The sequence below is a fragment of the Acartia tonsa genome, chromosome 6, assembly GCF_053477335.1.
Source record: "Acartia tonsa isolate MP-2025a chromosome 6, ASM5347733v1, whole genome shotgun sequence".
In the NCBI taxonomy this organism is placed as follows: domain Eukaryota; kingdom Metazoa; phylum Arthropoda; class Copepoda; order Calanoida; family Acartiidae; genus Acartia; species Acartia tonsa.
This window is the reverse complement of record NC_137265.1, coordinates 43044198-43055407: the sequence shown is the minus strand read 5'-3', so window position 1 is coordinate 43055407 and position 11210 is coordinate 43044198. Positions and strand designations below refer to the sequence as shown.

The 11210-nt window shown below is 47.7% G+C and overlaps 1 long non-coding RNA gene across 1 annotated transcript; it reads left to right on the top strand.

Annotated features, from left to right (window-relative positions):
- The first annotated feature begins 185 nt into the window (after positions 1-185).
- On the top strand, positions 186-10947 carry LOC145322727 (uncharacterized). Its single transcript, XR_013880799.1, has 4 exons — positions 186-320; positions 8263-8304; positions 9495-9554; positions 10773-10947. It is a non-coding gene; the product is annotated as an uncharacterized LOC145322727 (long non-coding RNA).
- Positions 10948-11210: the final 263 nt, after the last annotated feature.

The window sequence follows — 11210 nt, the reverse complement described above, 5'->3', positions numbered from 1 at the left end:
ATCACCTTGTTTTATTTATAGGAGTCCTTATGTATGGCGGTATGAAATGAGTATGACTATTCTAACATGCCTTTATTACTATGCTTTAAAAGTTTAAACTTAATGCATAGATATTTAAACCCCCTGATCCCCCTCTTTATCTTGCTATCTAAAGTGTATTTATGTTCTATTATATGAACAACAGTATAGTATAGCTTTAGTATTACATGAGTTAAGATTAGATACTTATAAGGATTCAATATACAATCATTGGATAAAATTGTTATTCTATTTTAGTTTAGTGATTAAAAACGTATAAAAATGCCAGCCCATCGAGCAAGGTGATACTTTTGTGAAATTTTTATTTTTTAAAGTGAAGCTTTTCCTTAATGAGGGTCGGTCAGTCCGTCGGTAAAAGTTAGCTCTTTTCGTGCAACTGTTAGCTTTTTTCGTGTAACGGTTAGCTCTTTTCTTTAATTTTTTTTCATGTTAGAAGTGTCTTGTCAATTTCAAACTTTGCTTTTTGATTCCTTTGCTTGCATTGATTATAAAGCGATCGTTGCCAGAACCTACGTCCATTTAAAACATGCTGATTATTAACTTTTTGCAACATTTTTTTGTATGATATAATTTTGTTTAAACTTATATATATGTAATATATATTCTAATTCAGTTCTAACTTTCTATAAGTATTGATGTTAATTTATCCTAACGTTTCACTGGTTCGCTTTTATGGATGTGTGGTAATACGACAACCAGACGGACAGGCAGTTTACAGAATTGCTACGCTGTGACTTATCATAACAAACCCTCTGCACTAATCTTATTATATCACCATTTATCTCATGACCGATGTTGACCCCGCTATCCAGCGGTCAAACTGGCCTGCCTAAATGTGGGGAGGGACTCAAACACGCAGCTATCACGCGCCCCTCACGCGATTATACAACCGGGAGGCGCTGCCTCCCCTTTTACCACCGCTGCCCCCACAGCCTGTCTACCGCCGGGAGCTAAGCCCTAGCGTCCCACACCCCCTTCAAACCTAACCATTGTTATAATCTGTTGTATATATATAGTAAACATTCATTGTAAATATTATTCAGTTAAATATATAATTTCTGTATGACTAAATCCTGCTAGTTTGTTTTGGTAGAATAATTCAAGGCTAAGGCTCGTTGAACTCGAACTCGCAACCCTGTGAGCTGAAACGTTCGGCTTACCATAACTTGGTGTCAGCGTGTTTCAATCGAGCCTTACAGAAATTAGCCTATTCTACCTCTGATTGGACCCTTTGGCAAGTAAGGGGATAATCAGCCGCCAACTGAGAAGCCAACTGACCCGTGAGACGGCCTTTTTAGGTCGAATTTCCATCATTTTGAACGCAATATGTGGGCCTCTGGCCTACGGCAAGCAGATTTAGCCTGCTAAAAGCGCCAGTTAAGACGCTTTTTCCGTACCGTGTAGGAGTAGCGCTAGGTGCGCAGCCACGGTAATCGGATAATTTAGCTCAGACGGCTACAGAACTGAGTCTAAATTGGCAAGTGTAGCTGGGACAAGCCCCAGGACACCCAGGCCAAACCTACGAGACAGACAGCTGGGTGCTGGTCTCCTTGAGAAGGCAATGTGTGGCTGCGAAGCTTCAGCACACAAGTAAGCCCTACCACTGCGACGGATAGCAGATTTTGAGCCACAGGCACGGCAGGACGGGACATTCCCTGCCGCTGCCTTCCAGGATTCGAACCCGAGGCGCTGTAGGACGGGCCATTCCCTGCCGCCATTTTCGGGATTCGAACCAGCGGCGCTGTAGGACGGGACATTCCCTACCGCCGTCACCCCTCTGAACCTTGCAGGACGGACATTCCCTGCTACCAGTGCTTCCAGAATCACACCTAGAGCTCCTAGTGATAACAACACATAAGTGTGTACAAATGTCAACCAAGTGATAAAAAGAAATATAAAATTGTTGACCCAGTGATAATTAATAAGCTCTAGTGATTCGAAGCTACAGTCTAAGCCACCATGGTAAGCGATACCACCATAGCTGCGGTTCGGCCACCACCGAAGTTTCTGCCAACCCCAGCCGAACGGGAGGCCCCCTTGTCTCAAGGGCAGGACCTCCACTTCCCCTGCCATATCAGGGTGAGGTTTCCTACTCCTGACCCTGCCCAGCATGTACAGGTTGATGCCATGATCGATTCTGGCAACCGTGTACCAGGGTCTGCTGTAATTTCTGAACACCTCATGCACGCAATGGGCGTGCAACGCATGTTGATCCCGGACAACACCCAAATCCTGACTGCTAACGAGGAAGGCCAGCCCCTCCAGGTAATAGGAAAATTGAAAGAATTATATATGGCAGTCTCACACACCCTTATACTCCATCTGTACCACGTGACTGTGGTTCGGAATCTCTCCCACCCTCTGAACCTAGGAGGGTATTTTCTCAAGGAGTTCGGAACTAGGCTCTGTTTCGACATGCAACCACCTTGCTTGTGGGTGCGTGGGGAGTTTATCCCACTCCGTGGCGTCCCCATTGACCGGGAGACAGCCGAGAGAGAGCTGAGTTACGAGGGGCCTCTGCCAGGCCCACTGCCAGAGCAGCCGCGTGTGGTCGAGAAAGGCACGCACTGGGTGGACACTGCGCTCAACGCCCATAGGGGGACCAACCTGCTAGCCATGGGGTTGCCCCCAGGGCCCAAGTTGCCGCTGGAGAACCTGCCAACCACGTTCCCTGAGATTGCCAGCCCTCCAGAACCAATCTTCTCCGCCGACACCTTTATCAACGGCCAGCCGTGTCCACCTGGCCCCCTCTACCTGGGACCCCCAGCCAGTCAGCCAGCCAAGTCCGAGTCCAGACCCGTCAAGTCGCGGTCTGATGCACCCGGAGCCACACTCAACTCCCAGGAATCAGCCTCTCCCGGCGCCGTGCCCGTCAAGTCGTGGCCGGCCGCCTCCGGAGCCACGCATGGCTCCGCTGCCTCAGCCTCTCCTAGCGCCGAGCCCGTCAAGTCGCGGCCGGACGCCCACGGAGCCCAGGCTGGTCCCAGCGCCCCGGCCTCTCCTAGCACCGAGCCCGTCAAATCGTGGCCGGACGCCCTCGGAGCCACACCTGGCTCCGACACGTCAGCCCCTCCCGAGGCCGAGCCCGTCAAGTCGCGGCCGGTGGGTCCCGGAGCCGAAGCTGACCCCGCACCAGCCACGTATAGGCTAAGCGCTGTCACTCCAACTGACGGCCAGCCACCCCAACTCCGCACGGCCAAGCGGGTGGTCTTGCCTGGCCGCGGTGTCATGGCTGTCCCTGTTGAAATAGTAGGACACCGCACCAAGGATGCCATCCAACTAGCTGCCCCAGAACAGAGGTTTGGGGAGGATCTTGTCATCCCAGAAGGCCTGTATGCCCACAGGCCTGGCTCCGCCAGTGTGTTTCGAGTGCTGGTGGTAAATGAAGGGGAGACGCCCCTCCTGCTGGACGCTGGCCTCCCAGTGGCTGGGGAGCTAGTCAAGCCTGACATTTTAGAGGTTTCTGACAAGCCTCCCCCGCGCCTCCACTCGTTCCAAGAGCCTGTTGAGCCCCCAGATATGCAGGAGTTGTGGGAGGCCCTTGAGATGGAAGACAACAAGTTCCTGCGCAAGGACCCCTTGCTCAAAAAGGAGGTTTGGACCCTACTATCAGAATACAGGGACGTCTTCTCCAACTCTACCCCCGGCTGCACGGATGTAGTCGAGCTGCAGCTGCGCCTCAAGCCTGGGACCCAGCCGATCCGCCAGAGATTTAGGGATCTGAACCCGCGGCAGGAGGCTGAGCTGGAGAAACAACTGGACACCTGGCTACAAGAGGGAGTCATAGAGCCGTCAGACTCCGCCTGGAGCAGCCCCCTGGTGCCCATCAAGAAGAAGGACGGGAGCACCTGCTGGGCCGTCGACTACAGAGCCCTCAACAAGTGCCTGGAACTGGATAGCTACCCTCTGCCCAGGATCCAGCAGTTGGTAGAACGTGCTGGAGGACACCGCGTCTACAGTGCCCTAGACGCGGTGGCCGCGTACTACACCATCCGTGTGTCTGAGGACAGCCGGCCCTGCACCGCCTTCACCACCCCCAGGGGCTTGTATCAATGGAAAAGGATGCCCTTTGGCCTGGCTACGGCACCGTCTGTCTATTCCAGATTTATTGCCGGGGTCCTAAATCCACTAGGCACAGCCAACCTCCAGTCATACCTTGACGACGTCCTGACCTTCCACCAGGATACCTGGGCCCATCTGGCTAGGCTCCGGGAGGTCTTGGAAGCCCACCGCAGGGGAGGAATCCGCCTCAAGCCAGCTAAGACCAAGCTGTTCCGAGCCAAGGTGGATTATCTGGGCCACACCCTCAGCCGTGAGGGGATAGCCATGCAAGAGGATTATATTGACCATATCCTGGACTGGCCGGCCCCCAGCACCCCCAAGGATTTGCTGGCGCTTCTGGGGTTCTTTGGATACTACCGCCTGTTCATCCCAGAGTATGCTGACCTCACCTACGAGATGAATCGGCAGAAGACGGCCAAGACCCTAGCCTGGACGCCTGAGATGGAAGCCCAGCTGCTACAGCTCAAGGACAAGTTCCGTCAAGCCCCCATCCGAGCGCCGCCCAGGTTTGACTTGCCGGCGGTATTCCAGCTCACCACAGACTTCAGCAGCCGCGCCATCTCTGCCATTCTGAGTCAATGCCAGGACGGCAAGGAGAGGCTGATTGCCGCCGTGGGGCGCAAGACAACCGACCCCGAGACTCGCTACCCATCCTGGAAGGGAGAGATGGCCGCCATTATGTATGGAATCCGGAAATTTCACGTCATCTTGTCCTACCGCAGCTTCCAGATCAACACTGATTCCTCAGCCTTGCTGCAAATGAAGTCGCTGAACACATCCACAGGGATGGTGGCCCGCTGGCAGGAGGAGCTAGCGGCCCTAGATTTCACTGTCTGCCACCGTCCTGGCACCCAGAACACCAACGCCGACGCCCTCAGCCGCCGGGAGGACGCCAACATGCCGACGGCTAGCGCCGAAGAATTAGCAGAGCAGGCTGAGTATATCCACAACCTTTGCCAGCTAGGGGAGTCCGCAGCTAGCCAGCCCCCTGCCGCACGCCTGGACCCAGCTAGAGTATTAGAAGCCCAGACACAGGACCCTCTCCTGCTCCGTGTCCGCCAGTGGGTGGCTGATGGCAGAGCCCCAACTAAGGCTGAGCTGCGCGGCAAGGAACGAGACGAGCAGCAGTACGCTAGCCGCTTCCCAGCCCTGGGACTTGACGAGCATGGCTGCCTCACCACCACTGACCAGACCCTGACAGGGGAAAGAACAAGATACCTGCTGCCTTCGGCCCTCCAGCAGGACGCGTTCTTTCTAGCCCATGGGACCCCCATGGCTGGGCACTTTGGAATGGACGCGACTATCGCCCGTGTGGCCATGCACTTCTGGTGGCCCAACCTGGCCCGTGACGTCCGCCTGATGGTTCAGACTTGCCCTGAGTGTGTCCAGAAGGTTACCAAGGAAAGGTTGAAGCAAGGGATACATGTGCCCTCCCGCCAGGGGTATCCACAGCAAGTCCTGTTTATTGACCTGGTGGGGCCACTGCCAGAGACCCCAGCCGGGAACCGCTATATCCTCACCTGTCAAGACGGGTTCAGCCGGTTTGTCAGCCTCTACGCCATCCCCAACAAGCGCACCCTCACGGTAGCTGAAGCCCTGCTACACCGCCACCTGGCCACGTTCGGATGCCCCCTGAAGATCCACTCCGACAATGGGATGGAGTTCACCGGCCAGGTATTCCAGGAGCTGGCCTCCAAGCTTGAGATTGGCCTGACACATCCACCATCCTACAACCCGCAGTCCAACCGAGTGGAAAGGTTCCATCGGACGCTCAATACAGGCATGCGTCTGTTCCTACAAAGAGACGACAACAACTGGGAGCCACACTTGCCTGCCATTGCCTTCGCCTACAACACCAAGGCCTGCAGATCCACTGGCGTGACCCCGTTCCTGGCCTACTTTGGGAGAGAGGCCAAACTTCCGGTGGACATGGTGCTCCGGCTGCCAGACACAGAATATGCCTCGGTTCCAGCCAACGTCCAAGCTCTCCTGCAACGCTACCATGCAGTGTATGATGCCATCCAGCAGAAAGAGGAGGGAGCCATCCGGAGGAGCGCGGCAGCCTACGAAGGCACGGCCAAGTACGAGGTTGGAGACTTGGTCTGGTACCTGGCCCCCCGCCTGGTGCCAGGGAAGGCAGCCAAGATTACCAAGAGGTGGACTGGCCCCTGGAAGGTAGTGAGGCAAGCTACAGAAGTCCATTATGTCATCAAACCTGCCTCTCCAATCGCCAGGATCTCGGAAGTTACCGCGCATGTAGGCCGACTGCGCAAATACACTGGAGATGTGACTGCCCACCAGATTCCAGCAGACATTCAAGGCGACCTGGACGGCGATGAGGATGCCACCGAGCTGCCAGTCGGAGCGGCGGCGCCCCCAGCGAGTGACCCAGGACAGTTCCCAGTGTACCAGCCGACCGCAGCCGCCCCACAGCCTAGCGGCCAGGACCGTGACCCAGTAGAAGAGAACCTGCAGGAGCAACCCAACGAACCACCGCCGCCGCCGCCAGCTCCAGAGCCACCCAGAGATGCCATCTGGAATCCTGATACGGACATGGAGAACCTGCCGGCCAGCAGCGAGCCTGTAGGAGGAGAAGCGGCCACGGCAATGGAAGAGGCAGCCCCAGAGGACGAAGCTGAAGCCATGTGCCCCCTGTTGATGACAGCCATCCCCATCCGGGTAGGAGCTAGGAGGCCAAGCAACCTGGATCAAGCAGGCGCCCCCATGGAATTTTATGCGCCTTCCTCCATCGTCATTCCCCCTTTGGGAACCACCAGAGTTAGCCTAGGCCTCCGTGTCCAGTTACCCGCTGAGGCAGAGCTAGTCCTGCAGACGAGGCAAAATTTCCAGCGGCGGGGCTTGGCCGTCGCCAACCCATGCCTGGAGGCCAACCAGGAGTTGACAATGCTGATATCCAACCACAGCCAGACAGAGCAACGAGTGTCCCGTGGAGCCTGTGTAGCCCGAGCTGTCCTCCACCGAGCTGTGCCCCAGGAAGAGCCTGTCCTGCGCAGACATAGGTTGTCATATCCCCAGGTTCAAGGCCTGGTGGCTCGAGAGCCCCGCAACCCTTGAAGGGGAGGTTGTGGTAATACGACAACCAGACGGACAGGCAGTTTACAGAATTGCTACGCTGTGACTTATCATAACAAACCCTCTGCACTAATCTTATTATATCACCATTTATCTCATGACCGATGTTGACCCCGCTATCCAGCGGTCAAACTGGCCTGCCTAAATGTGGGGAGGGACTCAAACACGCAGCTATCACGCGCCCCTCACGCGATTATACAACCGGGAGGCGCTGCCTCCCCTTTTACCACCGCTGCCCCCACAGCCTGTCTACCGCCGGGAGCTAAGCCCTAGCGTCCCACACCCCCTTCAAACCTAACCATTGTTATAATCTGTTGTATATATATAGTAAACATTCATTGTAAATATTATTCAGTTAAATATATAATTTCTGTATGACTAAATCCTGCTAGTTTGTTTTGGTAGAATAATTCAAGGCTAAGGCTCGTTGAACTCGAACTCGCAACCCTGTGAGCTGAAACGTTCGGCTTACCATAGATGTTTTATTTTCAAACAAGGACAATCATGTCCATTTCTACCGAGTTTTTTTTAATGAAACATAATACTGACAACAAAAATGTGTAGTTAGTTATCTTTTCTACATAAGAATGTAGTCATAATGTCATTAGAACAACGGGGGGTTCACCACATACCTTCCCTAAATTATCTAAGGAAGCTGTCATACCTAAAAGTCACTTCTCGTGAAAGGGTGTTATTTTGTCGTGCATATTCCCCTGACCTAGAGAAAATTAGTTATCCTCATACTTTGTGTATTTTATACTTAAGAATGTTTTAGGCATAATAAAAATTAAAATTTACGTTTCTAATCGGCAATTAATGTACATCCCCGAGGACAGTAAACAAAATTCACAATCACACCCTTGCCTTTAGATAATTAATAGGTTCAAAACTTTGGACACTGTTATTTTGAACCAACCAATCACCCATTTTTCAAGCGCGCCAATACATAAGATAATGTGTTAATAAAACTATGGGTACCAGTATAATTTACAGTCCAATATCCTCTTCCTATCCATGCAAAAGCTTTACAGTTAAATCATTTCTTTAAATATAGTTTTGAAATTTTAGGTTGCCGTTGAAAATCAGAAGAAAAATTCAGAGATTCATTAGGTATATTTAATTAGTTGGTCATGCTGTTTTAGAGAATTTAAGTAGCATACTGACAAACTATTGCTTAACCAAAAACTTTCAAAATTACATGCTGTTATACACATATGTTTGTAGAATGTCAAATATATGTAGATATTATGACTATTAAAATATTGCCGTCAATTATTGCCTGTTATTTATTGGTCAGTTCGTTCATTCAGTAGAGGAGAGGGTATTGGGTAAAGGGGAAATGGTGGGATCGTTATTTTAGACCGCTACAAGTTTCACTTTATTAGAGTACATGATAAGCTGATGTAAGATCCAAGTAATAATAAATCCATTCTTGTAGTTATTAGGATATATAAGTTGAAAGGAATTTTAATGTTAGGGAGAGATTTGAAAACTGCATCAAATTTTAAAGATTTTTTAAATAAAATTCGTTTTTTGTATAATTCTTTATCTAAAAGCGGAAATACAATTTAAGTTAATTAATTTTGACATCTGTGATTTGTGGATCAAAAACTATCTGCGCTCTGATTGGAGAAGCTTAAGTGTCGTACATCATTCACCTAATTAGAGCGCAGGTAGTTTCTATTCCACCTATCCTATTGGTCAAAATTAATTAACTTAAATTGTACTTCCGCTTTTAGATAAAGAATTATACAAAAAACGAATTTTATAAAAAAAAATCCTTAAAATTTGATGCAGATTTCAAATCTCCCCCTGACATCAAAATTCCTTCCAACTTATATATCCTAATAGTTATGTCGGTAATATGTCAGCTCTGACCACTCTTGTATCCAATAATGGATGTATTATTACATACTTGTAATGGATCCTACACCAGATTTTAATGTACTCTAATAAAGTTAAACACGCAGTGGGCTAAAATATTGATTCTGCCTCCCACCCCCTTACCTCATCCTCACCCTCTTACCGGATGAACGAACTGACCAATAAACGATTTCCATGTTAGCAAACTAAATTGACGACAATTTCTACTCTGTTATGATATTCACTTATGTTCGACATCAATTTATCCAATGCAATATACAAATAAAGTCCATATTTTTTGTTAGTATTTTTGCTGGAGGGGAAGTAGCATCTCAACAGGGAAGAATTTTGATTTAACTTGGGAGTGATCATCATTGGGGGTGTATATCAATTTATCATCCATTGTCTTATACTCTAATATCCCTGATGTATTTTAGATATTTTGTATTTTCTGCCTTGCTATACGTGTGTGTTTGGGAGACGTACTCCAACATGAAGTAAGTTTCAGACGGTTTCCTTCATAGTGCCTTGTGAGCCTTACTAATAACCCATCTCTTTTAAAAAATAAAATAAGGGGAGAAGTTTTACTCTATTTCTGGGTACCACCGCTCAGGCATAGATTATATAGGCCTTAGGGTTAGGGGCCCTCACAGGGGTTAGACATAGGGGTAAATAAACCACTCCTACTTATTTTCATTTATTTAAATGTAAGTGAAGGAGGTTTCAGTGTACGACAGGCACTTTGAAGGAAAGCAACAAGTTTCATTTGAAATAACAAAGCTATTCTGTATAACCTTATTTTCAAGTCCAACAAGTTAAGTTATGTTATACTAGAGGCTTCGCCCCGAGCCTCTAGGAGCTTTGCCCCAAGAGGTTTAATCAAACCAATTTTTCGTATTTTAGATTAAAAAGAAAAATTTAAAAGTCGCCACTATTTTAATTTTAGTTTTAAAAAGAAAAAAAATTTGGGAGGGGGTATTTTTCATTTTTTTGGGAGGATTGGGGGTGTCCCACCCCCAAAGAAAATAGTTATAAACCTTCCCGGGACCTATGAGAAGCTACCCTGTAAAGAGAACCCGATCGGTTCAGCGGTTAGCGAGATCCTTCGCTACAAACAAATAGACAGACAGACATCGTTCTACTTTGTATTATAGATATAAAAAATCTTTTAAAACCAGCATTTCAATTATAAGTCTGTCATGACCAGTTTCGTTAAATTCTATAATTTACACTGGTACCTAAAGTTTTTAAAATATTTGGGTACTTTTATTAAATCCTGATTGGTTGGTTCCAACAAACAATATTTAAAATTTTCAACCAATAATTTCAACCATAGGAGGGATGATTTTGTTTATCTTCAAGATCAGGAATGATGGTTAATCTTTTACATTTCTTAACATTTCACACAGTGTGCTTGAAGGTGCTTTGACTTTTGTGTTAGAACCTAAATTGGGACATAGTGCATTTAAAAAAATATCTGCTTTTCTTGTCATGATTATGCGGTAACTCCTAGTGGATGAAAATTGAACTTGAAATTTTCAAATCTAATTTTCTCAAAAACGGCTGCATTTTAGATTTTATTGAAAAGTGAAATGAAGTTACCCAACCTAGGGTAATGAAATGCACTATGTCCCAATTTAGGTTCTGACACAAAAATCAAAGCACCTTCATACGAACTGTGTTTGGACAAAAAATTCCAAAAATAAATTTTTTAGGATGTTTTACACCAACTATGACGTGGCCAGATTATACGGGATGTGAACATTGACGTACAGACCTACCCTAGCTGTAGAGTAGCTGTGCTACCAACAAATTTACATTTTATAATTTTTCAATTTTTGTATTTTTATATCATATGAATGTATTACAAATAAAATAATAATGTACAAAGAGATTTATATCACTTTTTAAATTTAATCTACAAATATTTAAATGGTAACTATTTTTGGTTGATTAAGCAGGCCTGCAGCAAATATCTGTTTTTGTCTACTGAAAATTTAAAAAAGAACTTTTACCATTTAAAACAAAAATTAGAACTCCTATAATGAAAAATTACATTTGTATTTTGCACTCCTTTTTTACGACGTCACCGAAACTGTCCCAATTTTGTATAACTTTTGCGGAACAAGTTCCAATTACGTCATATTTTTCTT